This window comes from Delphinapterus leucas, chromosome 8 (assembly GCF_059928025.1).
Source record: "Delphinapterus leucas isolate spDelLeu-1000000601 "Yukka" chromosome 8, BTC_Dleu_Yukka2, whole genome shotgun sequence".
In the NCBI taxonomy this organism is placed as follows: Eukaryota; Metazoa; Chordata; class Mammalia; order Artiodactyla; family Monodontidae; genus Delphinapterus; species Delphinapterus leucas.
Window position 1 is genome coordinate 113738127 of NC_143136.1, and position 25807 is coordinate 113763933.

The window sequence follows — 25807 nt, forward strand, 5'->3', positions numbered from 1 at the left end:
GAGACACAGGGAAAGGCTTTGCCACTTGGAGGTCACCCTGCAGGATACCGGGGGCGAGCCCGGCTGCTGCCAGGGCGGGGAGCCAGCGAGCGGAAAGCCCGCCCCTCGTCCAGTGGGCGACGAGCGACGAGCCGCTTCCAGCTGAGCGTGGTGGGTGCTTTCGGAGCAGCCGCTGGGGACACCCTGGGGGCAGCCGGGAAGGCCTCCAGAGGAGAGGCCCTTGGGTAGAAAGGGGGAACGAGTGGGGACTGCCAGGGGCCAGGGGATTCGTGCAAAGGGACACAGGTTCAAACCCCACCGTTGCCACCCTGAGAGACACTCGTTCTCTTGGTCTCTTCCTCCAGGGAAGCGTGATCACAGCCTCCCTGCTGTAGGACCCTAGAATTCCCGGCTGTAGGACCCTAGAATTCCCGGCAGTGCAGCCAAAGTCCCAGACAGCCCCCCGTCCAAGTGTAGGGGCACACGTTCCTGGCTCTTCTCTGCCCTCCTTCCCGCCCCGGCGCCTCGTCTGCTTCACACCCGCCTCCCGCCTGGGGTTTGCGCAGCAGCCCTCGCCCGTGTGTTGAGTCCCGTGGCCCTCAGCCAGGGCTCTACCTGGACCCACACCTGGACCCACGACCAGCAGCCTCGGCTTGCCTTTATCGACGGGCCCGCAGTGACCCAGCCTGGCAGCCGGTGAGGCCCAGGGCGCGGAGCCGGCCGGAAGGGACGAGCGCGCATTCCGTGAGCCACCCGCCAGCTCCCGCTGCTTTGGGGAGGTCACCCACGCGTTGTCCCCACCTCCCTTCTTCCCCGTGTCTCGCTCAGAGCCCTGGGCGGAGGATTCATGAGCTCGTGTCTCAGAAATGCTTTGAAGATGAGAAGCCCTGAGCGTTTCCCCAGCAGCCCTCAATTTACTTCTTCAGCGCTCTCTCTGGGTTGTCAAGCCTTTGTAGTTATTCTTATAAATAGCAATCTCTGGCTGCTTCCATTTTTACCACGGCTGCCCTCCTACAGCAGACCAGCCACGGGGCTGGATATGCCCCATCCCCCTTCTCTCCACACCCTTCCACTCCTGCAGACCCCACCCTCACTGTCCCTTGTGTGCTCTCAAGGTCACCCACCTCCCTGGTGCCCAGCCACTGATCTACCCCAATGACTCCCAGGGTCCCAATATGGTGACCACCACCCTCCAGCTCTGGCCACTGCTCACCTGCTCAGCCACATACCTGCCTCGTTTCCAGCCCTGGGCTCAGAAGCACCAGGCTCAGTCATGCCCCCAGGCCAGGAGAGAAGCCACGTCATAGAAACTGGAAACCGAGCCTGGTGGTAGGCCTGACCAGCACACGGCTGATCAACGGGCACTCTTTGAATAAGATATTTAAATCATGCAACAGCGTAGGGGTAGACAAATAGCGTATGATATCGCTTATATGGGGAATCTAAAAAAAAAAAAAAAAGATACAAATGAACTTATTTCCGAAACAGAGATACACATAGAAAACAAACTTACGGTTACCAAAAGGGAAAGGGGGGAGGGATAAATTAGGAGTTTGGGATTAACATACACACACTACTGTATATAAAATAGATAAACAACAAGGACCTACTGTACAGCACAGGGAACTCTACTCAATATTATGGGTAGAGTTTACCCTTCTTTAAGGGTAAAGAATCTGAGAAAGAATAGATGTATGCGTGTGTGTGTATATATATATATATATATAGAACTGAATTGCCGTGCTGTACACCTGAAACTAACACAACATTGTAAATCAACTACACCTTAGAAAAAAAATGTATGGGAATAACTTAACAAACCACCTAGCTCATGACAGGAAAAGCTACCTTTATGTCTACGGACCTCTTTTATTTCTCTCTCCTCTTTTATTTACTATCTCTCCCAGAGAAAACCACTATCTTAAATTTGGTGTCTGGTATTTCTAGGAAAGTCCTTACACTTTGGTTATATATGTACATATATCTTAATAATAATAGTATTATTTTGTGTGCTTTTAGACTTTAGATAAAGTTAATTTACGGTACGTATCCTTATCAGATTTACCTACTGACATTTTAGTCACATATTCAACACACTAACTTTGCTTCTTGATGATTCAGTGATATCTTTTTGCCATAGTCTTTTTTTAAAAATTCAATTTATTTATTTTAGGCTGCATTGGGTCTTTATAGCGGTATGTGGGCTTCTCATTGCGGTAGCTTCTCTTGCTGCAGAGCATGGGTTCTGGGCACGCAGGCTTCAGTACTTGTGGCATATGGGCTCAGTAGCTGTGGCACATGGGATCAGTAGCTGTGGCTTGTGGGCTCTAGAGAGCAGGCTGAGTAGCTGTAGCACACGGGCTTAGTTGCTCCGCGGCATGTGGGATCTTCCCGGACCAGGGCTTGAACCCCTGTCCTCTGCGCTGGCAGGCGGATTCTTAACCACTGCGCCACCAGGGAAGCCCCTGGCATAGTCTTAACAAGAGTCACATCGACCAATGACATAACAAGAGGGGGTGATGGGAGCCCTGTAGGCTGCAGGAAGGAGTATTTTATCACTGACGTTCTTTAGAACTGCTGGTACATGCTGGTAACAAAAAGCTGACTGACTTTTAGTGGTGTCTTAGCTCAGGCTGCTGTAACAAAATACCACAGACTGGGGGGCTTAAGCAACAGACATTTACTTCTCACAGTCCTGGAAGCTGGAAGTCCAAGGTCAGGGTGCCAGCAGATTCAGTTCCTTCTTCTGGCCTTTTCACTGTGTCCTCACATGGCAGGGGGAAGGGAGAGACAGAGACAGAGACAGAGAGAGGGAAACAAGCTCTCTGTCCTCTCTTCTTATAAGGGCACTAATCCCATCATGCGGACCCCATCCTCGTGACCTCATTACCCAAAGGCTCCACTTCCAAACACCATCGTACTGGAGATTAAGGCTTCAACTTATGAATCTTGGGGGAGGGACACATTTCAGCCCATAGCAAATGGTTTTATTATTTGTTTTTAAGTTCTTTACAGACAACGCACCCCTTACTGCCTGCAGCAGGGAGCAGAGTTCAGTACGCAGCTGTGGCATCCAGAGATGTCCTGGGAGAGGAAGCAGTTTGTGTAAGGGGCTCTGCGGGGGGTGGGGGCACACACAGGTTGAGTCGGGGGCTCAGTATGGCTGTGCCCCCTACTGTGAGCGTGTGTGACATCTTGTGACATTTCAGATTAAAAGACACCCGGGATACACATCTACCAAATGTAATGTGTGGGTCTTGTTTAAACCCTAGTTCAAACAAACCAACTGTAAAGTAGTCACCTTCAGAGCAGCTGGGAGAATTTGACTGTGTATTGGGTTGTGCGCGAGCACAGGGAACGTTTGCTCCTTTTGTTGGGTGTGCTAATGTGTGAACACAGGGGGAGCAGTTTGAATATACTTGTTATGTAAGAAAATGTCCTTATTCTTGAGAGATACATACTGAACTCATTTAAGCAACACCAGGAGGGCTGGGATTTTTTTCCCACAGAAACAAAAAAAGATGAAACAAGTATCGTGGAGTGGCAATCATTGTCAAACCAAAGTGATGGGTGTTTTGGGTGTTTATTGTACTGTTTCTCCGAGTTGGGATCTAGCCAGCGGGCAAAACCCACCTGAATATTTAAAGCAGTGGGACTTAGGCGAAGTACTGGTCACACCGTGGGGATGGGAGAGTTAGGGTTAGGGTTAGGAAGCCAACAGAGAACCGAGATCAATGCCAGCAGCTGCCGGTCCCGGGCCAGAGAGCAACACAAAAAGGTGGTGTCACTGGGCTCAGGGGTTGGGGTCACTGAGCAAAGTGGAAACCTCAGCAGGCCTTCTGGGGACACTGGAGCCACGGTGGAGCTACAGTTGCGGTGGGGACAGGACCCGAGGTCAAAAGGGAGAGGAAAACCCCTGCTTTTCCCTTCCTCCCAACCCCGACTCTGCTGCCAGGGTCTCTCAGCCAGGCTCAGGCTGCAATCACAACAAAGCCAGCAGGGGTCACCGCCGCCGGGACGCAGGGCAGAGCAGGGGTGAGCAAGTGGGCTGGCTCTCAGGGCAGACAGGGCCAGGGCCTGCACAGAATTCCCTTACATTTGTGCATGTTTTTCAGAAGAAAAGGAAAAGAGACCTCTCCCCTAACCATTGCTGGCACAAGACCTCTCCTGCCCTAGTGAGCTCTGGACGGCAGGGCTCCTGGGCCACAAGACCATGAGTTCCATTTTAAGACACCTGCTGTTGCTCAGATTATGCCTTCCTGGCAAATAAAGCAAGAACACCCCTGTGTCATCATAGCCTGTCGACGAGGACCCAGAAAGACTCAGCCGCTGTCACTGCAGGAAACTGTAGATGTATTTTCTGAGCTTTGGGAGGCTGTGAGATTGGGCCCAAAGCCCCGCAGCGGTCCCGCAGGTGACCAACCCCCAATCCATTTCCCATCTTCCTGCTTGATTTTTTTCCTGATGATGAGGTGCCCAGCTACAAAATCCACTTCCCCCAGTTCTCTCGGAGTTACTAGTGACTATGTGACCGAGTTCTGGCCTATGTGATGTAGGCGGAAGTCCTGAGGAAGGGTGATCCTTCTAGGACAAAAAGGCCAGTCTCTTTGCCTTTCCTGCTTCTTCCTGTTTGAAATATGGATGCAATGGCTGGTGCTGTGGTAGCAGTCTTGTGACCTTGAAGACTAAGTTAGATGCTGGAACAAGGAGTCTGGGACAAGGATGACATCTTTGAGCAGCTGCACCAGCCCTGGACTGCCTGGTCCTGGGCTTCTTGTTAGGTGATTAAAATCAATCCTTACTTATTGAAGTCACTGTTGGGCTTTCTGTGATTTGTGGTTGAACATGTATCTTGACTGAAAGCAAAGGAATATGCTTTTACTCAGCAGAAGGAAAAGAAGGAAGTAAAGAAGTCGGCTCCCCAGGAAGAGACTAGCATTATCTCTACATACAATGCTAAGCGCACAGCAGATGCTCAAGAAATATAAACCAGTAAATGGGTGAACTGATATGGCAAGTGGACGGCCACCTGGGCAGTGAACCTGAAGAGTGTAAAGGCTTCTGGTAGTGAGGCCACCTCTTCCACTGCCTCAAAGGAAACCAGTCGCGAACATCGCCAGGATACCCGATGTTATCACATTATCTGGAGGTAGGAAATTACTTCCTGAACATCCTGGGGAAAATGCAAATAGTGTACGTGGAAGGAAAATACATAAATTTGTTCATCACCCAACAGATAACAGAACTCTGAGGGGATAGGTGTGGCACACACACCCTAAGGTGACCCCCAGTGAATCACACCCTGGGTGCGGGCAGAACCTGGGACTTGCCTTTAACCAACAGGATATGGCAAAAGCGATGGGCTGTCAGTCCTCTGATAAATTACATCATACGGCAGAGTGATCATACATGTGTGTGTGCACACGACACACACAGACTCACACACACACACACACACACACACACACACACAGTCACAGCTCTGAGCAGGCTGGAGTGAGAGAGAGATTCCTTCGTGGTGACTCTGAGGAAGGAAGCTGCCATGTGGTGAGAGGGCCACTTGGCAAGGGAGTGTGGGCGGCTTCCAGGAGCCAAGAGGATCGCGCGCTGCCAGCCAGCATGAGAACAAGGACCTTAGTCCTGCAGCTAAGCAGATGGGCTCTGCCGGCAACCAGAATGAGCCTGCAAGGCACTGAGGCCAGTGGACAACTCGGGCCGAGGCTCTGAGGCCAGCCCTGGTCAAGTGTCCAGGTAGGAGTGCAGCCCCTCCTGCACCTTGATCACAGCCCGCGAGTCCCTGAGCAGCAGACTCAGCTGGGCAGTGCCCAGAAGTCCGAGATAATAAATCCATGACGTCCCAGGCCACCGCCTGAGGAAATTCCTTACATAGCAATAAAAGCTGGTACAGTGGCCTAGAGAATGAAGACCCTCCTGTGAAACAGAGGCGGCTGCACAGTGCTGCTGGGACCCAGCCTGGGGAGGGCAGATCTGGGCACAGCATCCATCTGTTCACCACTGACTTGTCAACAGCTTATTAGGGGCCACTGCTATGTGCCAGCCGTAGGTCATGGCACGAAGCGTTGCCTCTCACACCCCATCTCTTCTTCACCATGCAGCTGCTGCAGTAAGTCCACTCCAGACAAGGCAGCCAAGTCCCCACTGTGACCTGACACAGGGCCGGACGCTTCACAGCACAGACTTGTCAACCATCACAGTGACCCTGGAGGCAGGGGTTTATATCATCACTGCACAGAGTTACCTAACGTCACATAGCGGTACAGCTGGGATTCTAAGAAGTTAAGTCAGTCCCTCCCATTCTAAGTGGGGTTAGAATATCGTGTTGGGAAAAATCAGGTCACCTGAGCTCACGTGGCCCCCTCCTCTTCTCAGAGGCTCATTCTTAAAAGAGTTAAAATGTTATGCATTAAAAGTTGCAATCTAGTAGTAACTTATGGCAGTTTAAAAATGGAATAGGGACTTCCCTGGTGGTGCAGTGGTTAAGAATCCGCCTGCCAACGCAGGGGACACGGGTTTGAGCCCTGGTCTGGGAAGATCCCACATGCCACGGAGCAACTAAGCCCGTGAGCCACAACTACTGAGCCTGCGAACCACAACTACTGAGCCCGCGTGCCACAACTACTGAGCCTGCGTGCCTGGAGCCTGTGCCCCACAACAAGAGAAGCCACCGCAATAAGAAACCCATGCACTGCAATGAAGAGTAGCCCCCGCTCGTCACTAGAGAAAGCCCACGCGCAGCAACAAAGACCCAAGGCAGCCATAAATAAATAAATAAACTTTAAAAAATAAAAATGGAATACATATCTAGTGTGCCTTTTTCACTTTTCCTTTGTCAGCATCTTCTTCCCTTCCATAAAGGCGTGATTAGAATGTTCCTTCAAACGCTTTCTAAATTTGAATCTGGTGTCGACATTCCTGTTGACTGCATTCTGCTGCATGGCTGTGAGGGTGCAGTGAAATGATGCAGATGAAGCACCAGGCCTTTTTTTCCCGTACAAAGCTTTGTATTCTTCTCTCTACACTTAACATGTGTGTCACTCAGAGCCCTGGCAGGAAAAGCATTTGCTCTGATGGTTCAAACGGAGAGCCGCTTAGTGAAGGACGACTTGCAGAGACATGGACAAGTTTACCTCCTCCGTTTTAAGGGAACAAACGGAGGACGTTGAGGCACCCAGGAGCTGTCCAGAGCAGGGAGCTCTTACCACCCTCAGGGCCAAAAGGGCAAGAGAAGAAAATGGAGGTATCAGAGTCCAGAGAGGGTGCAGACTTAGCGTGGCTGCCCAGAGGGAGCTGTAGTCCTGGAGGCATCTGAGGCAAGGAGAGAGTGGAGAAGACCCTGCCCAGCCTCTCTCCTCCCACGCCTCCCTCTGGTGTGTCTGACTTGCAGCCAGAAGCAAAGGGAACTGGGATGAAGCAGTGCACTGGGGTGCAGGGCAGAGCAGAAACGGATTCTGGAAAGACACATGGAGAATTAGCATATGATATTATGAGCATTATCCTATGTCATTAGAGATTTCTTGAAGACAGTGCTCTTATAGTTGATTTACAATGTTGTGTTAGTTTCAGGAGTGCAGCAAAGTGATTCAGATATATATATGTTCTTTTTCATATTCTTTTCCATTATGGTTTATTACAGGATATTTTATATAGTTCCCTGTGCTACACAGTAGGTCCTTGCTGTTTATCTATTTTAGATATAGTAGTTTGCATCAGCTAATCTCGAACTACTAATTTATCCCTCCTCCACCCCCTTTCCCCTTTGGTAACCATAAATTTGTTTTCTATGTCTCTGAGTCTGTTTCTGTTTATTTTTTAAATAAATTTATTTATTTAATTTATTTATTTCGGCTGCATTGGGTCTTCGTTGCTGCACGCGGGCTTTCTCTAGTTGCGGCGAGCGGGCTTCTCACTGCAGTGGCTTCTCTTGTTGTGAAGCATGGGTTCTAGAGCACAGGCTCAGTAGTTGTGGCTTGCAGGCTTAGTTGCTCCGTGGCATGTGGGATCTTCCCGGACCAGGGATTGAACCCGTGTCCCCTGCATTGGCAGGCAGATTCTTAACCGCTGCACAACCAGGGAAGCCCTCTGTTTCTTAAATAAGTTCATTTGTGTCACAGTTTAGATTCCACATATAAGTGATATCATTTGATATTTGTCTTTCTCTGACTTACTTCACTTAGTATAATAATCTCTAGGTCCATCCATGTTGCTGCAAATGGCATTATTTCATTCCTTTTTATGGCTAATATTCCATTGTACATATGAACAACATCTTTATCCATTCATCTGTCGATGGACACTTAGGTTGCTTCCACGGAAGACAGGGTTCTCAATGGCTAAGAATTATTTCATCATTTGGTCGGTCTATGACTTATTATTAGTAGTAGCAGCAGCAGTAGTATTAGAAGATACTTAGATTGGTCTCTGCTCAATTACTACAACCAGCATCTTTGCCCGGAATTATTTTTCTACAACTGCCGTGTTAAGTGACTCAGTTCATGGAGGTCTCTCCACAGTCTGCAGGCTTGGAGAGCCCAGGTGAGAACACTCCCCAGCCATCCCGGGATCCCTGGAAACCACTCTGGGTCATCACCTCTTATCTTTCGAATTACGAGTCAGGAGGAGGCTTGGGCGGCCCCTGAAGGAACTGTTCTTCAGAAAACGCAGGGCTGGATTCGGCGCTGGGGGAGGGCGGGGGGGATGCCTTGGGGTGGGCCCTCGAAGACTATTAAATGCCAGGAGACTCAGCATCCTGGCTTCCACCCACCCGGCTGCTCCCGGGGGCTCCTGGGCCCCGGGCTGTGGCGAGCTTGCGCCCCCTGCCGGCCAGCCAGGCATCTGCGAGAAACGTTGCCAGCGCTGGTCCTGCAGGCGCCAAGCACCAGCCACCTTGAGCACAGTCCCTGGCATGAGCGCGGGCTCTGGAACTAGCCCCCTGAAGAGCTCCCACAGGGCTCTGAGCACCTGAGGGATGCTTGGATTCACATCCCTGGGGACGAGAACTGTCTTGGTTAGAGCAGGATCTCTTGGACACTGGTGGAAATGTAAATGTGCATACATATCAAGAACCTTCAAAATGTTTTCAATACTAATTAATTAATTAACTTGGCTGTACCGGGTCTTAGTTGTGGCTCACTGGCTCCTTAGTTGTGGCATACGAACTCTTAGTTGTGGCATGCATGTGGGACCTAGTTCCCTGAGCAGGGATCGAACCCTGGTCCCCTGCACTGGGATCGCGAGTCTTAACCACTGCGCCACCAGGTTCTTCAAGTCCCAAGAACCTTCAGTTTTTGATCCAGCCTCATCTCCTGCAGGAAGCCTTCCATGTCCACATACCCCCAACACCCCAGTGTAATCTATGCCCCTTTTCCCTGCAGCGTTTTTGCTTGTCTCTGACCCAGGTCAAGAAGAGTAAATTTATTTTGCTCTGTTTTTGAACTCCAATTTCACCAAGTATTTTTAGCAACCTGATTTCCATCATTTCAGGGTTTCTCTCTGCCCTCTCCTTGGGACTATGTCCTCGAGGCAGGTAGAGGGAAGAGGGAATGCTCATGAAGCCAAGACAGATGGTGTGCAGCCACCGGGCCGCCTCCTGTCATCTGTCCTTGCAGGCAGCACCCAGGGAGTCCCCACCGAGAGGGCCCACGTTCCCGCTAGCGGACTCCTTCGCTGGTTACCTCTGGATTCCTGGGAATCCGCCTGCGGCTCCATCACTTCACAGGGGCACCTGGTTTTCTGAAAGGACAGCTAAGGAAAAGAAAAAGCTCAGCTCTTTTCAACTTCTTCCCTCCCCACACCCAGTGCCTCACAGGTTGATGAGGGCAGGTCTGCTCTGCCCTTACATCCCACCGCCCCAGCTGGTCCTGCCACAGCCCAGGGCCAAGGTCCGCCTCTCACCTCCGCTCCAGTTCCTCCGCAGGGAATCAGCTCCCACTCCCTGGTGGTTTCCTCCCAGATCTTTTGTCTGCTCCCAGTGACTCTCTTCCCCTAACGGTCTGGGAGGAAGCGACTGCTTTTATTCTGCTTTCTGCTCTGTATATCTGCCTGTCTTTCCAGAGGGCCGGGGCACAGCGGCTAAATGGGGAGAAGCACGGAAGGAGAGTAAAGGAGGGGGTGGAAGAGAGAGCCTGTTTCCTAAGGCACGCCCCCCGCGTCCCTGCCCTCCCTCACCCCTCCTGTAGGGTCGGGGCTGCAGAGGGGACTTGCCCTCTTAGAGCTCTGAGCTGCAGGGCCGTGCCTGCTGTCAGGAGCCATCTTCAGACGACCAGGGAGAGCAAGGAGGGAATCCGCTCGTGAAAGAGAGAGACCGAGAAGGTGAGCGGCAGAGAGAAGAGCGCAGGGAGAAAAGAGATCTGCCGCGAGCTGGGGCCCTTCGGTGAGACCTTGAACATGTTCTTCAGTCTCGCTTGGAGCCAGGTCTGACCACGGGCCGCCCCAGGGTAAGCAACTGGAGATTCATTCCCTGTGGACCAATACTCCAAGACGAGATCAGCAGGACAGTCGAGAGAGGAGGCTGGGCCCTGCTCCACAGAAGATAAGAGACCACATACTCCTCATTCTCGAAGTCAAGGAGACATTCCCGGCTAGGAAGCTCCTTGGAGGTCAAAAAGGGAGGGGCACCGCCCCGCAGTAGGTGATGGCAACTCCCCATAGGCCTCTGCGGTGGGATCCACCTCAGCTAAGAGATGCGCACGCACAGGCCAGGACCCTGAGATAAACAAATACGGACACAGAGGCAGGCAGAGCGAGATGACTGGCCAGAGGAAACCCGGCAGAAATGCCCCATAAAAGTGATTCAAATGGCCACGAGGGCGCGACTCTCTCTCTGAGCCCGCCCGTGTGTCTATCCACACGTACTGTACTCTTCTTTTCTCCTAATAAACACTTTGCTTCTCTACCTTCTGTCTTTGTGGGAATTCTTTTCTGCAAAGCTGAAGGGCCAGGGCCTTGTCACTGACCGCTGGTCAAGTGGCTTGGATTCGGTGCTCTCACCTCCACGACCCGACCTCAATCTCTGGCCGGGAACCGAAACCCTGCTTCAAGCCGCCGCAGGCTGAGGCCAGCCAAGAACACACTGAGTCCGGGAGGGGAGCCAGAAGAAATTCTGGTCTTTGCAGCTGACGTTGCCCCATGAGCCGTGGCTCCGCGGCGGGTGTGACGTGGGCCGGCATGTAACCTCTGAGAAGTCCAGAATTTCCGCTTTGTGTGCTGCTGTGAGGATAAATGAGCACAGATGAGCAGGGACCACAGGCTACTTGTTGGCAGATGCAGACGTGCATGCCTGTCAGGTGGACAAGCCTGGTTTGAGTGTCTGGGGACGCCTCGGCCAGCGCCGCGGGACCCCCAGGCTCCCAGCCCAGCACAAGGAAACTGCGGACTCAGGGATGCGTCACCTCAGGAGCCTGCAGACTCCTGCACGGCCCCCGCCTGTCCCCGCCCTCCTTCCATGGCCTGTGCCCCCATCTCCCGGTTCCGTCCACCCTGAGGTCCGGTCACCAGAACCAGCGAGCCAGCAGCCAGCTTCTTTTCCCCGCTGTTCAACCAGAATTTCTAGAGATTCTCTCCTGTAGCGGCAGCAATGCTGGGTGCTTGCGTACAAGGGGACGAAACAGGCACCTCAGGAGAAGGAGAGAGACCGGGAGGCTGCCCGCAGAGGAGAGGAGCCCCCAGGCTGGCAGGAAGGGGAGGGCTGCAGTGCACAGACAGGGGACGGAGAGCAGGGCTGAAGGCTGCAGAGGAAACGCCTGCAGGTGAGGAAGACAGCCCAGGGTTACATGGAGCTGGTGACCTAGGCAGGCGGCGGACGGAGCAGGGGCAGAAGCCCTCCACCCCTCCAAGTCTGTGGTTTCCCTGGCTTGCGGCAGTTCCGTTCAAGCACAAGCTGGGTGAGACGGGCACCCCTGGGGGCCGCGCCTTTGGATGTCCCCAAGGTGCACCGGGCGCTCAGCACCGGCCTGCAGGTGGCCGCTTCAGGCCACAGGCAACCGTGGGGAGTTTCGTCCAGGCAGGCTGCTTCCCTGGCCAAAGACAGCTGACTCCAAGTGCAGAGCTCAGAGCAACGAAGGCGCCCCGGCGAGGGGGGGCGCTGAGCTTCGCCCCCTCGGCTCTCGCGGTATCTCCCATTCCTGCTGCCCCAGGCGTGCCAGGCTCGCCCCTGTCCCCGGGCCTTGGCCCGGCCCCTACCTCTGCTGAGAACGCCCCCCACCCCCGTGTCCACTTGGCTCCCTCACTCCGTTCAGCTCTGCCCCAAGGTCCCCTCCTCCGTGCGGGCCTCTCTCGGCCCCTCTCACCCCCCGAGCCGGCACCTCTGCCTCCTCGTCCCACAGCAGCCCTGCGCGTGGTCTCGCAGGCTCCACGACGGCCTGTTCCTTGCTTACTGTCTGTGCCCCTCAGGGAATATAAAGGCAGGGATGTTTCTCCATCGCCATGGTTGCAGGGCCCAGAACACAACCTGGTGCATAGTCAGGGCTCGAGAATTGTGTGCTGATGGATGGAGGGTCGGGCTACCCCCGTGGTCACCGTGAGGCGGGTGACAATACTGGCAACTGACGGTTCCCCGGGTCAGTCCTAGGACACACAGGGCTCTCAGCAACGAACTCAGCCGCTGTCCACCCAGCCCCAGCTCCCAGGGCACAGCCCCTCGTGTCGGATCTCGCCTCTGGGCCCTGGGATTTCCAAACACGCCCCATCCAGGCTGCCCGGCTCCTGCATGTATTTGCTGCCTGCCTCCTCGGCTGGGCCCTGGAGGGTGCTCTGTGGACCTGGGCGTGAGGTGGTGCAGGCCTGGGCCAGCCCTGACTCAGGGCACCGTCTTGTCTGGCAAGTCCTTCTGTCCTAGGTCCCAGGCCAGGCTGGGGCACGGTAAGAGGGGTGTGGCTGCAGAGCTCCCATCCCCAGAAACCAGGGCGATGAAGCTCCGCCAGGTCCGAGGCTGGCTGGGGACTCAAAAAACGTGCGTGGCCCACGGCTACCGCCCCTTCTGTCACACCCCACGTGAACGCTGTAGAACCACTCTCTTCTCAGGTAAACAGGCTGACTGTGTACAATTTACTCATGACAGTGTGTGAAGTTCAAAACACGTGAAAGTGTTTGTAAGCTGATGACTGCATCTTACGAACCTGGACCTTTCCCCAGAGCCATGCACTGCGACGGTACCCAGGGGTGCTCAGTAAATGCTTTGGGGGTGTGGTGGCCCTCAGGCCCACAGGGGGTCCTCCCCTCTTGGGGCTTCCTCTGGCCTCTCCACTCTTGCCCACCCCCGCTCCCACCTAGAGCCTGCCAGGTGCTCAGCCAGGTGGCCAAGAGGCAGGAAGGCTCGCCCCGCTCGCCAGGCGCCAGGCGTTCACAGCCCAGTTGGGACAGACTGACAAGGGACCAGACGGGGTGCGGTGTGAAGAGTGCAGTGGAACGTGCCAGGCTGCCATGGGAACGGGGCGGGGGTGGTGCTCGAACCGCGTGCAGGAAGACAGCCCCTCAAGTCTGCTTTCAGCGTTTCAGAGCTGGGTGTGAAGGCGGGTGGCGGGGGGGACCCGGCCGGTTCTGTTCGCATTCCAGGGCTGTCACCTTAGTTGAGCTTATGCTCTTCCAATGGAAAAAAAAGAAAGACACAAAGACCTTCTCACACACCCATAAACGAGGCATTTCTAGCGGCTCTGTCTTGCACAACCACTTCTTGACGTTTGTTTTCAGAAAGGCTTTGCGGCATCAGCTGACACCAGGCTGTGAGGGTCTGAGCGGTAAGAATTTGCAGGCTGCTTCCGCTGCTTCCGTGAGCAGAAGCCTCACCTCCTATTCATGAGCGCCTCGCACCCCCAGTGAACATGAACTGTCTAAGCCAAGAGAGTTTGACTCTTGTAGTTGGGCTCTTCCGTGTGGTGTAGTGGCAGGAAGGAGGACCTAATTCAGTGGTAACAAGTAACCCCCAAATCTGGGCTGTAAAACCACGCGGGCTGGGTAAAGGGGGGATGGAGACCCCTGGCTGTCAGATACCTTCCCAGGGAAGCGACCCCTCATGGCTCGCAGCCGCCCTCAAAGGGGGAGGGAGCAGGTGGGGACAGCACCTCGGCCACAGCGATACACAAATGCACACAGCACAACCCACTCCCAGCAGTGACGGGTGTGTGAGCTCCTCCTGTGCTGGAGAGACACCCTGTGTGTGTACATCAGCGGTGATGTCTGCACCGGTAATTTGAGTTCACTAACACTGTTATCACACTGCCGACAGCAGCAGCTGTTCTCATCTGACTCTGGTTGCCCGGTGTCCAGTGAGCGCAGGATTGAGGTCAGAGGAGACGAGAGAGGGAATACGGTCCGGGACTGAGAGATCGCTCATAAACTCGGCAGGGGAACTCGGTTTTAGGGGGACTGGGTTTCAAAGAGAGACCTCAGGCCAGCATCGTATCCCCAGAGGACAAAGCAGTGACCCGGCGACTGAAATGCTCCAGTCGGGGTTCCTGGGTGCCCCCGCGCTACTCCTCCGAATCTGTTCACCACGGATGTCCCAGGAGGGGTTGGGGCTCCCTGGGGTCTGCAGGAGGCTTTGCTGCTTCACAGAAGGGTGCTGCTGTCCCAGCTGTGGAAACCCAGGGTGATCCCTGCTTCCCCGGTGAGGCTGCAGCCTTGACAGAGGAAACAGCACAGGCATCATGTCAGGGCTCCGGGGGGCCCGTGGTGGCTGCACCAGCAACAGCTGTGTGTCCATGGGCAAGTTACCTAGCTTCTCTGAGCCGCTGCTTCCCAACTGGACCAGGGGCGTAATCCTGCATCTCTTTAAGGGGGCTGCGGTCATTTAAGTAGATAATGTAAGGCAACAGCCGTGGAGCGGCTGCTTCCTACGTGCGGGGGTGATACTGATCTGTGGAGGGAGCTCCACGGGGGACTGGACAGGGCAGGCCTAGGGGACGACTGCCCACCAGGCCCTGGGGAAGCCAGGGGGCTCTGCCAGCTCTGTGGAGGGCCGGCCCAGCGTCAGGCCAGGCAGGGGCAGGGGGCCGTGGGCCTCGTGCTCTCACAGGCCTCCTGCCTGCTGGGCTGCCTCAGCTGTCCCTGGGCTTCTTGCCCCCTCCCTTCCCCTGCACTCCTCAGGTTAACGTAGCCTCTGATACCTTGGCTCAACTGAAGACCTCATCAGGAGGCAAACCAGAATCAATTGGTGTGTATGCAAGCCCGCAGGCTTATGCAGCAGATGGCTCCTGGCACCCGCTCGGCCTGCAGGGGGAGCCTTAGGGCCCATATCCAAAACGGGTTGGACAGGAGCTGGAGGCGGGGAAGCGCTGGAGGGGCGGGGGTGGGGGGCGCAGCTCTGGCCTGATTCCCACTGGGGCTCTGAGATGTGCCCCTCTGCCACCCGGGGCATCTGACAAGCTTCCTCCGCAGGGGCCCAGTCCAGGTCTCAGGCCTGGGACACCCTCCCTCTGCAGGCGCCCGCACAGGGCAGTCAGCTGGTCCAGACCTGCGGGCTGATGCCGAGGCAGCCTTCAGCTGCCGCTAGGAGCAGTGTCCGAAGGCACTGGGCCCGCTTTGGAGGTGCTTTATCCAGAGGGGACAAGACTGGGGTTTAGACGCCTTGCTCAGCAGCCACTCCCCCGTGCACCCCTGAGAAACGCGGGCTGAGCCAACCCTCACAGGCCAGCACCGCTGGGGTCTGTCTGCCCGTTTGTCACAGGCCTTCCCGCCAGTCGCGACTCAGTCCAGGATTTGGCCGACACTTCCTGAACCCCGAAGACGATGTCAGGTCCAGGGAATAAAGGTCCTGGCGTGGCCCGGTGGCTGCCCCTAGAGAGGCCGGGGGCTGGTGGAGGTGTCAGACACACGAATGAGGTTCTGCCGGGGGGTGAGAGCTCTGTGCAGGGCAGTACTGCCAGCCCAACCCCCATCACAACCACCAGAGATGTTTCCAAAGGCGCCGCGCGCGGCATCTCGGGGAATACAAGTCATCCTGCACTTCCTTAGCTTTAACTCTTGCCAGGCACTGTTCGAAGCGCTTTACAAGTATCAACTCATTAACCTCTTAAAACAACTCCAGGAGATGGGCGTTGCCATTATTCCCATTTACAGACGGGAAACCAAGGTACAGAGAAGGTAAGTAATGTGCCCGTGGTAGTAAGCTGCACAACCAGGTTCTGGGCTGGTCCCGAGGCTAAAGGCTTCCTGGAGATGCACCTGCAGGGTCAGCCCCTGGCCAAGGGCCCCCCCGTCGACCCCAGTCTCCCAGGACCCTGATTCCCGTGTTTTCTTACCTAAGCACATCGACAAAGACATACTTATTTCAGGCCACAGGGCTGCGCACAAGCAGTGGGAACCAGAAGGGGCCTCCAGTTGGTGTGCTCAGCTCTGAAGGGGACCAGCTCAGGGCAGGTAAGCTCAGCGACCCAGGAAAGTGAGGGAGACCCTCTGTTGGGGAAAAGGCCTAGGATCCACGTGTGGATAATGTAGGGAAAATTCAAAACTGATATTGATTTGAGTGCTTGGAAAACCAAGCCAGAAAGCAGATACAGAGCGTCCACCAGATTGTGCTGTGTGAGAGCCTAATTACAGTCACGCTGGAAATGCCTGTGTTGAACTAGCCGGTCAAAGGGTCAGTGTCAAGGTATCAGACTCTGGTTGGTCTTGTTTGGTGACAGCAGTAAAGTCTATCAATACAGAGGGTCTAACTATAAAGCAATGATATTGCTGTCTGTGCAGCGTGTGGATGCCCGGCCCCCTCCCTCCCTCCACGCAGGCTCTGGCCCCAGCTGAGCACCCTCCAGCCCTTGACAAGGTCGGCAGTGCCCAGCAGGGGCAACTGTCTCTGCAGCAGGTCGGGGGAGGGGTATGTGCAGGTGGGTGACAGCATGAGTCGATCCACTGATGCCATTTACCTCTGACTTGTAGAGGGCCCTCTGGGGAACAAAGGCTCTATGGGGGTGGGACTGGAGGAAGTCCAGAGTCAGGATGGTTTTGAGTCCAGGTGGCCCCAGGAACTGCAAAAGATAAGCCTGTGTCCCCCAGGCCCGCTGGATCAGCAGGATCAAGCCTATGGGCACAGCTACTCATCCCCATTGGCCTTTGCTCTGAACAATCTGTTGGTGCTGCCTCAATCTGGGAACTCTCAAGCTCCCAGTGCATTGAAAGGCTTCAATCACCACCATCATCATCACCATCATCATTAACAACAAAACTGCGCTTCCAAGGAGGCATAATCAACAAGGAAGGAGGGATGTCCAGGAGACAGGAGGAGAATGGGATCCAGTGTCTGTGAGCTCTGCAGAAAAGAGAAGGGCAGACCGCAGGCACCCATCTATCAACCCGGAACCCAGGAGACATTCCTGACCCTTGACCTCTGACCTTCCTCTGCCACACCCCCAGACCCAGTCTATCACCGAATTTCACCCATATTGCCTCCTAAATGTAGTCTGAGTCTTGCCTCTTTCCACCTCTACTGCCAAGTTCAAGCCAGCCTCATGTCTCCTCTGGTAACGCAGTGCCCCCCCGCCCCCCGCCCCGCAAACTGGTCTCTCTGCTCCTGCCTGGGCCTCTCAACCCACGGTCAACAATAATAATTCTTCATGTTAAGCTTTCCCTGTTCAAATTACTGTGGGCTTTCAGTCTCCCAGTTGGGCTCTGGCTGACACAAAAACCACACAAACTGTCTTGTTTCCAGCTTTTGTACAAGCTACTCCCATAGCCTGTCTCTGGCTAACATGGTCCAGTGGCTAAGAACACAACCTCTAGGGCCAGACCACCTGGGTTCAGACCCCAAGTCTAGCACTGGCTGGAGGAAAACCACTTCATCTGTCTATGCCTGGATCTTCCCATCTGTAAAATGGGGATAAGAGCACTGTTGCAGGCATTATGTGAATTAACACATGTAAAGGGTTTGGCACATCTGTGTTACATACATATTTAACTATCAGCACTGGGTTCTTTCAACTCACACTGAGGGTTTCAGCAACAGGGGCCGCTCCTCTGGGGAGTCCTTTCTGGCCACTTCCAGCCCAGGCTGAGTGAGGCACCCTCCCTTGTGCTTCCACACTAGCCTTCACTGCACCGTGTTGTCACTGCAGGTTTACTTCTGCAGGTCTGCGGACCCCAGGGCCAGACAGGGCAGGGTGCGCCCCCCGGGCCTCACAGAGCACCCGACTGAGGGAGGGCTAACTGTTAGTTCAGATCCTCTGAGAAAGAGACACCGAGACGGGATTACCTGAGGAAGAGGTGTGCTGGGGGACATGCCTGTGAGGACAGAGTGGGGGGGAACAGAATGTGGGGAGAGCCGTCAAACCACAAAGCAGGGCTGACATCTGTGAAGGAGGTGGGGAAGGAAGGAGGCCTGGGTAGAAGGGTGTCAGACCTCAGAGCAGTTCTAAGAAAGATCTGCCCAGGCCACTAGGGTGACCTTGAGCCACAGTCCCCCACTGGAGGAGTCCCACAGTTCACCAGAATGGGCTTGCGTGAGTACTGCACCAGGATCAACCCCTGCCTGAAAGCAGCACGCGAGAGGCACGGCCTCAGTGAAAGCGTGGTGGTGGATCTAGAGAAACAGCAGCTGGGACTGTCAGTCAATTCTGCTCCCACAGCAGATCTGAGCAGCACATTTCCTGATTGCCATGGTAATTGACAGGCAGAAGCTTGGCCACACCCCAAGGATATAGGCCAAAAGCAGTGATGCCAGGATCTGTCACCTTGATGCAGGGAGAGGGGGTGGGTCCTTGGACCCCTCTGAGGGAGCCTTCATACACATCTATATTAATACATCTATAGAGGTAAGTCCTTATATATATACTGATGAATAAAGCCATTCAAAATTCCACCATTACAGAATTACTTTCTCTTATGACATTTTGAATTTCAGAAATTTTGCAAATTTCCTCACAGGTCTTTTACCATATTTACATTATTGCAATCCTCTTGCATGTTGTACTTCATATTTTTAAGAACATTTGATATTTAGACTATTTCTACATGTTTCTACCATAGTCTTCATACTTATGCTTTTTAGTGACTGACCAATATTCAACAAATGAATATACCAAAGTTTCCTAAGTCGCTATTTTTCAGTATTTCCATTATCCCTATTTTTTTTATATTATAGGTAGTGCTCTTATGTGCATCTTTGGGCATATCTGATTTAGTCTCTGCTGGATGACAGCTCTAGAATGAGTTTCTAGGTTTGAAGTTACCCATGTGGCATGTCAACTTTTGCTAAATTGCTTCCTAAACATAGTATGTCAATTAACCATGTGGGTCAGTTACCTACTGTGCATGAAACATTACCATAAAACGAAGCCTTAACATAACCCACAACGACCATCTCAGCATTTCTGTGGGTTGAGGATCCAGGCATAGCTTAGCTGTGTCCTCTGCTTCGGGGTGTCACGGGCTGCGGTGAAGGCACCGGCCAAGGCTGGGGTCTCATCTGAGACCTGACTGGGGAGGGATTTTCTTCCAAGCTCACACGGCTGTTGTCAGGATTCAGCTCCCTGTGGGCTGCTGGACTGAGGGCCTCACCGCTCCGCCAGCTGTGGCTCAGAGGCCGCCCTTACTTCCGAGCCACGTGGGCCTGTCCAGCGCAGCAAGACGCTTCATCAAAGCACGTGTCTGAGAAGATTAACAGTCTGCTAGTAAGACAGAAGCCACGGTCTTTTGTAACATAATCACACTTGCCTTATTCTGTTGTTTTAAACCAAGAGCAAGAGGAAAGGACGACACAGGCTGAGAAGAGCAGGAGCAGAGACCACTGGGGGCCACCCTGGAGGCTGCTTCCTACAGCGTCACCAAGGGCACACGCTGTACCGACTTTACCACACCCTCACTCATCCAGAGGCTCTAGGATTTAAACGTTACCTGTGTACTAGGTGTAAAAGACCATCTCCCATTTTATAAAGATGTGGTGCACGCACAATGGCATACCACTCAGCCATAAAAAAGAATGAAACAATGCCATCTGCAGCAATATGGATGGACCCAGAGATTCTCATACTAAGTGAAGTCAGACAAAGACAAATATGAAATCACTTATATGTGGAATCTAAAATATGACACAAATGAACTTATCTATGAAACAGACCCACAGACATAGAGAACAGACTTGTGTTTGCCAAGGGGGAGGGGGCTGGGGGAGGGATGGACTGGGGGTTTGGGATGAGCAGATGCAAACTATTACACAGAGAATGGATAACAAGGTCCTACTGCAGAGCACAGGGAACTCTACTCAATACCCTGTGATAAACCATGACGGAAAAGAACATGAAAAGGAATGTGTGTATATATAAACGTGGATCACTTTGCTGCACAGTGCAAATTAAGACAACATTGTAAATGAACCAGACTTCAATTAAAGAAACCCCACTATCTCCTACTTTTTTTAAAAGAAGATGTTGGGGGTAGGACTTTATTAATTAATTAATCTATTTTTGCTGTGTTGGGTCTTCGTTTCTGTGCAAGGGCTTCCTCTAGTTGTGGTAAGCAGGGGCCACTCGTCATAGCGGTGCACGGGCCTCTCACTATCGCGGCCTCTCTTGTTGCGGAGCACAGGCTCCAGACGCGCAGGCTCAGTAGTTGTGGCTCACGGGCCTAGTTGCTCCACGGCATGTGGGATCCTCCCAGACCAGGGCTCGAACCCATGTCCCCTGCATTAGCAGGCAGATTCTCAACCACTGCGCCACCAGGGAAGCCCACCATCTCCTATTCTAATGCCCTCTTTTCCAGTTTGCTGTCTCCCCAGGGCCCCCTGGGTCCTTTGCTCTCAGCTGCTGCTGAGTAATTTCCCAAAAGGCGTCAGCTGAGGGCAAGGTAGGGACCTGCCCCCACCGCGGCTCTGAGAGCTTGAAGTGGAGCCCTGTGTGAGGTGGTGAGGGCTCTCTGGGAAGGTTCCAGCCACAAGAAACTGCTGGTATTTTGGCACAACTGCAATACCTGAACACCCTGCTACCTGGACCGCTTAAAAGCACTAACACTTAGGAACCAATCTTCTTTTAAAGCTTACTGTAAACCCTGTCTGGGATTCACATCTTGCAAGTTTTATTTTACTTTCCTTGTCAGAAGAATGCTGCACGATACACATTAATGTCCGCATTGTACAGACAGGAAACTCAGGACCAGAGGTGTGAAGTCCCTTACTTGGGGTCACTCCGCGAAAGCGGCAGGACCAGGACTTGAGCCCACCCCGGCTGCGCCCCCCCCCCGTGTTCTCCACCTCCTAAGCACCCCTGTTCCTCAGCTGGGGCCTCCTAAGGCTCTGTAACAGCCCTCCCCTCTGCCCATCCCCACCGCAGCCCTAGGCATGATGGACTGGGTGGCCCCTCTTCAGCTAGCTGGAAGGGTCTCCCCTGGAAGTTCCAGAAGGCTCGGCTCGGGACCATTTTTTCCTGATAAAAGAGGGGAGGCTGCAAAGTCACCTCTCAGTGGCATGGGGAGAAAGGCTAGAGAGGCCACAGTACAAGTCTGCACCATGGAGCCCTCAGGATCAACAGGACAGTGTAAGTCCAGGGCTGTGAGAACGGGATCTGGGGCCAGACTGCCAGCTTCAAATCCTGGTTCTGCCACTTACAAAGCTTTGAGATTTGGGGAAAATTTCTTCACCTTTCTGTGCTATTTGCTTGCCTGCAAAATCAAAAGGATGTTACCAACTACATGTTCCAATTTGGGCGTACATTTAAGAAAATACCTCTAAGAACCTAGCACAATGTCTGGTGCCCAATAAAGGCCCCATAAACATGACTCCGGGGATGCAGCAGGCAGGAGGTCTCACGGGGTGGGGACCACGCACCCATCTGGGACCTAGCCTCTGACACGTGCACACGTGGAGACCAGGAGCCCACATGCACGCGCCCAGCTCCAGGCGTGCTGCACGCGGCCCTGTATCGTGGACAGTGGCTGGTGCAGACAGAGGCAGTGGAGCCTGCTAGGGTCAGGGCCAGTGCCAGCACCAGGACCCTGGGACTCCCTTCCCCGCATTCTGACCGTGTCGGGGGAAGGGGGGAGCACCTGTGTGCTGATGTAGCTCCGAGAACCATGAATGTGTGTGGGGCATAACACACTAGAACAGCGTTCTCTGGGGTCCCATGCAGAGCCTGATGACTAAGGTCTGCAGCAGGCATCTGAGAAGGAAACGTACAGGGCAGCATTTACAGGGTAAATTCCTGCCACCTGGCCCAGCTTCAAAGCCTTTCTGGGATCGACCCTGAACTGCCTGTAGGGGCACAAAATACCACAGAATTTCGGGGGGTCAGCCTCCCCTAAAGCCTCTTGGGGTCCCTGGTGCTCTGAGAACTGATCTGTGCTCTATAGGAAAGAAAGGGACCCACAAGTGTCCTGGTTTCCCCAATGAAGTCAGCAACCATGGAAGAGCGGGGCCAGGCCGTGCCCTTGGAAAGTGTCCCAAGTTGGGAAGCTAGGACAGGGTCACAGGATTCGTAATGGCCTTGCCCGGGGCATCCAGCCAGCCGTACTGTACTTGCTCAGAGACCCTAAGGTGCCAGGCCCGTGTGTGTCGGAGCTTAAGAGCCTTATTCATTTATTCAAAAACGTGGAGAGCCTCAGTCCAGAGCTGTCAACGGGACACACAACGCTGCTCTTGCAGACAGTACATTTCAACAGAGGAGATGCTAAGCCGCGCTCCCTTACTTAATTACCGTTGGCAGCAGAGGCTAGGAAGAGGTGGAGGGCGCGGTGGGCTCGGTCCCTGAGGGCTCCTGCAGAGGGAGCACCTAAAAATCCAGGACAGGGCAGGCCAGCAGAGAGGGCCCCAGACGGAGGCCCATGTGGGGAGGGGAGGGCAGTCGAGGAACCCACATGCTTGTAGGGCCGGATTCCACAGAGCGGCCCAGGCTTGGAGGCTCGGCTTTGGCAGAAAACAAAGGGATGCCTGCAAAGGGTTTTAAGCAGGAGAGAACCCAGTCAGACCTGAGCTTCTAAGAGCTGGGGGAGGTGGGGAGAATGGCCAGGAAGCCCACATGAGGAACCGCTTGGGGAGGGCAGGGATGGAGCCGGGAGCCGCTGGGCAGGGACATCACGAGGCCGGGCCCTGGTTTAGACACGAGGTGGGATGGAGGGGTGGGTGGGGGGAGGTCCAGCCCAGAGCAGGTTCTCAGCAACAGCTGCCTGCCAGGGCTGCGGCGGGAGAGCTCTGCCTGGGAGTGGACCGGCCTGAGCCAGATGGCAGGGCTGCGCGGGATGCGGGGCTGCGCGGATGCCCAGGAGTCGGGGCTCGCGGCCAGCCCAGGTTTGGGGCTGGGCCACGGGAAGGGTGTGAGGTCTGGGAACAGTCCCTGAGTGGAGACAAAGTTGGTGACTTGGGGTAGACGGAGCCAACTAAGGGGCCGTCTCAGGGGGTCGCCTCCCCGCCCCACCCACGCTGGGGCCCCTTACCCTCCCACCTGGACGGAATAGCAGGAACGCCGGCCTCCTCCCAGCTCCTGCGTTACTGAGAGCAGGCCCTGGGAGAGCGGATGCTCTGCCCTCAGAAACCCGTCTGCTGGGGCCCAGGGCGGGGACCCCAAGGCTCACCCAGAATGGGGCCAGAGTGCTGGGCCCAGATCACGGTCAAGGACCCAGCAGGAATCAGGCCACCCCTGCCTGCTCTCTCCATCCACAGTCTTCTGCAGGGACCGCCCGGCCTCTGAGTGGGCCTCCTGGGCTGGCTTTGTGCCCTTCCTGGGTGTGGCTTAATCCCTTTGTCCCGAGTTACACTGGCACCAGGCCTGAATTATTCAACTCTTCCAGGGAAAACATAACCACCAACAAAAAGAATACATGAATGGCTTGAAAAGATGCCCAACGTGGTTCGTTATTAGAGAAATGCAAATCAAAACTACAATGAGGTATCACCTCATGCTGGTCAGAATGGCCATCATTAAAAAGTCTACAAATAACAAATGCTGGAGAGAGTGTGGAGAAAAGGGAACCCTCCTACACTACTGATGGGAATGTAAATTGGTGTAGCCACTGTGGAGAACAGCATGGAGGCTCCTCAAAAAACTAAGAGTTGCCATATGATCCAGCAATCCCACTCCTGGGCACATACCCTGAGAACACTCTGATTTGAAAAGATTACACGCACCCCAATATTCACAGCAGCACTATTCACAATAACCAAGACATGGAAGAAACCTACATGTCCACTGACAGATGAATGACTAAAGAAGATGTGGTCCATATATACAATGGAATACTACTCAGCCATAAAAAAGAAAGAAATAATGCCATTTGCAGCAACATGGATGGACCCAGAGAATATCATACTAAGTGAAGTAAGACAGAGAAAGACAAATACCATATGATACCACTTATATGTGGTGTCTAAAAAAATGATACAAGTGAACTTATTTACAAAACAGAAATATACACACAGACATAGAAAACAGACTTGTGGTTGCCAAGGGGAAGGGGCTGGGGGAGGGAAGGACTGGGAGTTGGGGATTCGCAGATGTAAACTATTAAACATACAGGACAGATAAACAACAAGGTCCTACTGTAGAGCACAGGGAACTATATTCAATAGCCTGTGATAAACCATCATGGAAAAGAATATAAAAAAAGAATGTATATATGTATAACTGAGTCACTTTGCTGTACAGCAAAAATTAACACAATATTGTAAATCAACTATACTTCAATAAAATAAATTTTTAAAAAAGCACACATGAGGGACTTCCCTGGTGGCACGGTGGATGGGGCTCCGTGTTCCCAATGCAGGGGGCCCGGGTTCGATCCCTGGTCAGGAAACTAGATCCCACATGCACGCTGCAACTAAGAGTTCGTGTGCCACAACTAAGGAGCCCATGTGCTGCAACTAAGGAGCCCACCTGCCACAACTAAGACCCGGTACAACCAAATAAATAAATAAATATTAAAAAAAAAAAGAACACATAAATGACCAAGTGAGCCTGGCTTGCTCATCACAACCCTCCTCACCTTTCCTGCTGGGGTCTTCTGCCCAAGGATCAAAAGTGGGGTCTGCAGTCAGAATGGCCATCATCAAAAAATCTACAAACAATAAATGCTGGAGAGGGTGTGGAGAAAAGGGAACCCTCTTGCCCTGTTGGTGGGAATGCCATTATGGAGAACAGTATGGAGGTTCCTTAAAAAAACTAAAAGAAAAGCTACCATAAGACCCAGCAATCTCACTACTGGGCATATATCCTGAGAAAACCATAATTCAAAAAGAGTCATGTACCACAATGTTCATTGCAGCTCTATTTACAATAGCCAGGACATGGAAGCAACGTAAGTGTCCATCGACAGAGGAATGGATAAAGACGTGGCACATATATACAATCAGTCAGCCATAAAAAGAAACGAAATTGAGTCATTTTGTAGTGAGGTGGATGGACCTAGAGTCTGTCATACAGAGTGAAATAAGTCAGAAAGAGAAAAACAAATACGGTATGCTAACACATACATATGGAATCTAAAAAAAAAAAAAAAGGATATGAACCTAGGGGCAGGACAGTAATAAAGACGCAGACATAGGGCTTCCCTGGTGGCGCAGTGGTTGAGGGTCCGCCTGCCAATGCAGGGGACACGGGTTCGTGCCCCGGTCCGGGAAGATCCCACATGCCGCTGAGCGGCTGGGCCCATGAGCCATAGCCGCTGGGCCTGCACATCCGGAGCCTGTGCTCCGCAACGGGAGAGGCCACAACAGTGGGAGGCCCGCGTACTGCAAAAAAAAAAATACGCAGACATAGAGAATGGACTTGAGGACACGGGGAGGGGGAAGGGTAAGCTGGGACGAAGTGAGAGAGTGGCATGGACATACATACACTACCAAATGTAAAACAGCTAGCAGGAAGCAGCGGCACAGCACAGGGAGATCAGCTCGGTGCTTTGTGACCAC

The 25807-nt window shown here is 53.5% G+C and overlaps 1 protein-coding gene across 3 annotated transcripts in view; it reads right to left on the reverse strand.

Moving 5' to 3' along the window:
* Positions 1 to 25807, reverse strand: part of TMEM177 (transmembrane protein 177) — a 32367-nt gene that overhangs the window by 3338 nt on the left and 3222 nt on the right. Inside the window, exons 3-4 of one of the 3 annotated variants that reach the window (XR_016394202.1) lie at positions 10987 to 25807; positions 1209 to 10068 (exon numbers count right to left, since the gene is read on the reverse strand). The gene's annotated coding sequence lies outside the window, so the exon portion shown is untranslated. Of the gene's footprint in view, positions 1 to 4 lie in introns of those variants that run through there. The other 2 variants (XR_016394201.1, XM_022565508.2) reach the window with 2 other exon arrangements.